Genomic DNA, 6,207 nt, shown 5'->3' on the forward strand with positions numbered 1-6,207 from the left:
AGCTCAACGGTAACCATTTCATCCACTAACCTGTCTCATTTTTGTTAAATTGTATTTTTCAATATTTAAAAATTATTGCCAACAAATGATCAACAATGTCAGTCCAGCCATATTTACAGATTTATTATTTCAGACAAACAGCCAGTCGGCACCACTGCCGGTTGAGTGCGCCCATTCACATCATTCAGAGTCCAGTACGAAAGTTTTCATCTGTGTGACAATGGAGGCTAATTACATCAACATTCAAATTAAAATCAAAATACAATTGGTGTCGACTGCCATATTGGGAAAACAACCACCAAAAACAGCCTTATTATTTGGTAATGCCCCATGCTGTTTCTGAAAGAGTGAGCAATGCATACGCAGCATCCTGTCAGCCTGCACGTTCCTGAGGTTGCAGGTAAAATAGCAATATCAGTTTAATTTCAACTCAATAATGTTTGGCATCCAGGTAACATCTTAGACTGACTGTACTTTTTATCTTTCAGTGTTATGTTTTAGACAATTGCTATAGATTGCTCATTGCAATAGATTGCAATAGATTATAAAACATTTCTTAATTTTTTAAGTTCTTAAGTTCTTAATTTTCATTTAAGTCACTGAAGGGCAGATAGTTGGCTCAGGAACCGGTAAGAGGACAAATGTATTTTCAGATATTAGCTGGAAAAGGCCTGTTGTTTGTCATCATTTTTTACCAATCCCCACAAGCATGGTTGTCTCTGTACTGCCAGACAGGAGGAAATTATGAATTGTGTAATCAGGCAGAAGCACTTTAACAAAAAAAAAAATCTGAAAAACTTTTGAAGGGCCACTTGGAACATGACTGAGCTCGCATAATAAGTCACGTGAGCCTCTTCCTCTCCACCTTTACCTCACAAAAACTCATGACACATGAAATTGTCTCCAGTAGAAATAGCTGATACCCCTGTGTGGTTGCCTTTGCCTTTGGCATTGTGTTGTTCAAACGAGGTTTCCTGGGGACTTAGTCACCAGAAAGGATATAGCACTGGCAACAGGTCATAGCTGAATAAGGAAGTGAATGCGACTAAACGCGATTCTTTCCCAATAAACTACGAAAAATCGTTGACAACGTTTCGCCAGGTGCAGCGTCTTTGACTGCTAACCTTAATAGCCTACGGTCTATGCTGCTAACACAGAGTGAATGCATAAGTGAATGCGATCATGAGTCAAGTTTCGGTTGACCTATAAAACGATATTCCAAAACCAAAATTAGACGTGTTATACATGGTTAGAACGCTTATACTCTCACCTACTGAATAAATGAATTCTCAATCAAGCCAGACTGTACTAAAAAGGGCAACAACGCCGTCAACAACACGTGTGCAGCAGCTTATGGTCCGGTTTTTACTCTAGAAAACGATGTCAGCTTGTAATATGTAACATGTTGCTTTCGATGTTGTCGTTCTTTGTAGTACAATCTGGCTTGATCTACACTTCATCGATCCAATGGGTGACAAAATAGGCTTTTAAGCTATGTTTAATATGTCAAATTTTACTGTTGTAATACCGTTTTATATCCCATCGTATTCGAAAGCTGCATTACGCATTCAGTCTGGTAGCAGTGAAAGCAACGCTTCCTCACCCCAACTCGTAAGTAAAAGACACTGCACCTGGCGAAATTTTATCGATTACTTTCGTCGTTTCTTGGACGACGTTAAGCTACTTAGAACGGGGGAGCGACAGCATTCATTCTGCCTCTGTCTGTATATCTACTGAACACAGAAGATTTCATCGTCCAAAAGTGTCACTGCTCAAAATAAGAGATTATTTACTATTTCTCTAGCTCTTCGGACCATTCCCTGTGAAATGTGGTGCCCCTAGTTGAAAGGTCCTAACACCAAGAAAATAAGGACCCCTTAATGAAGTCCGAATTATTGCCTCATTCAAATTTTAATGATTTATTTATTTTGTTTGATTATCCTTGATTGTACTGTAAAATTTTTCTGATGCTAATGTTAAACTTGTTTTGCTCACTCATGAAGAAAAAAGTAGCCCATGAAGAAAAAAAGAAGAAATAATTCAAAAAATAAAAACGGCTGTCTTGTGATATGCCTGAGTATAAACTGAGTTTATATATATTCGGAATCGTGTTTATATATTCAGAATTCCACTTCTATATTCAGAATTCCACTTCTATATTCAGAATTCCACTTATATATTCCGAATTGAATTTGTATATTCAGAATTCCACTTATATATTCAAAATTGTGTTTATATATTCAGAATTCCACTTCTATATTCAGAATTCCACTTATATATTCAGAATTGAATTTGTATATTTTACACATAAACAGTAGTTTGAAGTTTCCGCACTGAGCTAATGGGACATAACTGATTTCACTGAAGAATGTTTTGCCATGTAGTAAATACAACACAGTAAGTAACAGCATAATTTGGTCTGGCTGATTGAAATTCCTGAGTGTGAATTTGCGGCATTTATTTTTAAGGGCATACATAGCTATTTCTGGCATAACCTGGCTTTTGGGGTAATTTGTCCTTCAGTAGAAGTAAATGGTAAATGGACGGCATTTATATAGCGCTTTTATCCAAAGCACTTTACAATTGATGCCTCTCATTCACCAGAGCAGTTAGGGGTTAGGTGTCTTGCTCAGGGAAGCTTCGACACGCCTAGTGTAATTACAAACAATTAGTAAACAATTAGTGTCTAATTAAGAACAATTACAATACAGAGCTTGTTAGTATGGTTGGAACAAAAACCAGCATACATAGTGGGTCCGCAGGGTAGAGAAACACTCATGTACACTCAAATTCAGTTCTACGTAGAGACTTGTGTTGGCTATGGGTTCTTATAGATGATCCTGCACGAATCTTCTATAATCCACCATCAAACTAATAATGGATTACCCTGCTTATTATGAATTCCAGAGCTCAGTGTCCATGCTGGTACTTACTAGCCCTCAGAATGCCACTCAGTCACAGTCACTTCCTGATAGAAAATAAGCCTTAATAAATCCTTCAGAACATTATCCACAGGTCTCAATCTGGACTTCACCAGCAACTATCCAAACTGACAGACTCAAATGTGAAAAGAAACCAAGAAAAGTCTGTTGTTCTTCCATTTCTTGAAGAACAGATTGAGGTAGTCTGGGTGATTAGGGTCCGCTCATGTTTGCAGTATGTTTTGGTGACTTTGTTTTAGGCTACACAGAACCTAGCACCAAAATCCCCACCAACCTGAGACATTAGCATTGCTATTTCCCATATAGAGGAATGCTATATGTTCTCCTTAAAGAGAAAGATTATTTAAATATACATTGTATTTCATCAACTTTTGTAACATCCAGTATATATTTCTGAGTGTTGTCATTCTACACAATATACAGTTGCTTGACATATGATTTTGGGGGCTCTATTTGCGAGGATTGTTTTGCATAATGGAATTTGAGGGATTATACAGGATATCACACCTGGGTATAATGCACATGCTGTTATCATACCAATTTATACTGATTGATATGATTATTACCAAAAATATGTATTAAGTACAGAGTTTACTCCTCGCCTAGTCCTTGGTCCTCTCATCAGTGCTTGGAAAAGAACTGGGTAAATGTAGAATTGTTGTGATGTAGCTTCCTCTAGTGGTCACCGATACACATTGCTGATATGCTCCGTGAAGTGGGAAACAGAAAACATACTGTCGATTTAACTCTTGAACTGAAGAACATTCAAGTGGTTTTTAAAACTGATTTTGATTTTAAATTTCCAGTTTTAAATTCCAGAAAATTGGCATTGTCATGGCAATTTGTACAAAGCATTTGGATTCACCAAGTAGAATGAGAAAATTTGACTTATGCATATCTCGGCGATACACTGTGGTGATGCTTCTCCCTAGTGGTGAAACTGCTTAAACTACCACTTTTCATTTGTGGACAATGTCATTTTTAAAAATGAGTTTTTACTACGAGTTTGAAGCGCTGTAAAACATTTGAGAGGAATAATTTAGCAAAAAAGTTTGGCTTTTTCAGCAGGGTAAACATGGGTTCACCATAGATTCACAGGACCATATTTGGCTTAAACACTTGAAACTGGGAATGACTCCTGCATTCCTGTCTCAAACTAGGAAATCGAATATCAAAGAAGCTCTGGAAACAATCACACAATTCATACTGTCACGTACAAGTTATGGTAGGAGTATCAGATCCCCACACACTGCATATTTTATACTTCTACAAGGATAGGATAAGGGAACAGCAGCAAAAATGCATGCTGGAGTGCCTGCCGACAGACAGACAGACACACACACACACACACACAATGTGCTGTGACACAATTTCAACATATTCTTAGCTTCAATAATAGTCAAAAGTCCCCAAAAACAATTTTGTTAAAAGATACCTAAATACTTAAAAACAAATCTATAAAGTACATTAAAAATGGAGGTCGCTGTAAGTCGCTGTGTTCATGGCACGGAAGTATTAACCAGGCAAAAAGAGGCAAGCAACCCATGTTAGACACAAAACATATACAAGCAAATACTTTCAAATATATACATTTGAAAGACTGGCCATTCCCACGCATCTCCTCAGAAAGACACAAGGTGGGAAATCCTCTGACTGGTAGCTAGACAGGTCATGAGTGTGGAGGAGGATTTTTATGTAAAGCTATGACATCAGGACAATGCTGAGAGCAGGGGAACTGAGTCACTAGTGTGGAGGTGTTTGGTCAGTTTGGCGATGGCAGGAGAGGCCGGGCGGGTAGTCAGTCACTGATTTGCATGAGAAAGGGAGCTCTTTGCCTCATTAACCCTTTCACTCTAACTGTGAGGATGAATGCAGACAGCATGTTATACACATCACATAATTTTTCAGCTGAGAGAAAATGCAGCAGTGGACCAGCAAGTGACACAGGGAAAGTTTCTCAGACTACTTTTAATGAAAATATTACTATAAGAAGATTGTGTGTGAGTGTGTGTGTGTGTGTGTGTGTGTGCAGATGGTCAAAAATTACCACAGCAGACTAAAGCCTCCTCATTAAAAAAAATTCTGCATGCTGTGGTACAGACAAATTATTTGCTTTTAAATGGCTGCCTCTCTGTTTTGGAAATCTTTCCCTCATCATCCAAGGTTGTTTAATACTCAAGGCATGAGCTGTTCGCTCTAAGAAACAAGATGATTTGAAAATAACATACAGCTTTTCTTTTTTATTGGCTGAAATATGTTTCTGCCTCAAACTTAGGCAATTTTAATCTTACTGAGCTGACTCTCTAGCTAACTCTTCACATGTAGTCCAAAGCCAGTAAATTCAACCACAGACAAAATAAATTTTATTCCCAGATGTCTTAATATTTTATTTTCCACACGGCTCTAGGGATTCTCTCATATGCAAACTACTTGTGATACAGCATGATGATTCTCATGGAAACTTAAACTTTAAAGAAGGCCTTTGAAAGGCTGTGTATTTTGATGGAACACGTTTATAGGTAATGACTACACTAGCTAGTTGTAAACTGTTGACCGTAGTGTAGCTCTGTGTTGACTGTAGACTCTCCATTTTGAAGGCGTTTCCTCAAAATATTCTTATACCCAAGAATATCCTCTTAAACTGTATTGCACTAAGGCAAACAGATTAAATACTTATATATTAAATAGTCTGCAGACCTCTTCCTCCGTAGTCCGGTGTGCGCTGGAACTTGCCATTGAGCCATAACACGGTCTTCTGTCGCATGCTGCAGCAAAGGGTTCTGTGAAACCCTCTCTGGTTAAGAGATTATACCTCTCTAAGGCCCCTGCTTGCAGCTCAGTACCTCTAACCGGCTGCAAATTTTCGATAATAATACTTTTTAAGATATATTTTTCAAATCCCTTTTCTCCCCATTTGAAATGACCAACTGCTGCAACCGACACTATCAATTTCAGTGATGTCAAGTCACTGCAAGACACAATACAATGATGCACGCTATGATGACCATATTGAATAATGTTGACAGGGGGTGGATGCTAATGAAACATTTATGCAAGTCAAAGTTGTTTGTCGTATGCAATGTTATTCATTTAATGCTGATCATTCAGAAAATGTACAACATTGGTGGTGCATGGTAACCATATATCAACCCAAAATTGGTAAGCAATTCACCTAAATGTTATATACAGGCTAAATAGTATTGTTTTAGGTAAGATAAAACAATTATTTCTACTGATAATATAGCTCTCATTTTTAGCTTGAGGG

The sequence above is a fragment of the Anguilla anguilla genome, chromosome 5 (assembly GCF_013347855.1).
Source record: "Anguilla anguilla isolate fAngAng1 chromosome 5, fAngAng1.pri, whole genome shotgun sequence".
Taxonomy (NCBI): Eukaryota; Metazoa; Chordata; class Actinopteri; order Anguilliformes; family Anguillidae; genus Anguilla; species Anguilla anguilla.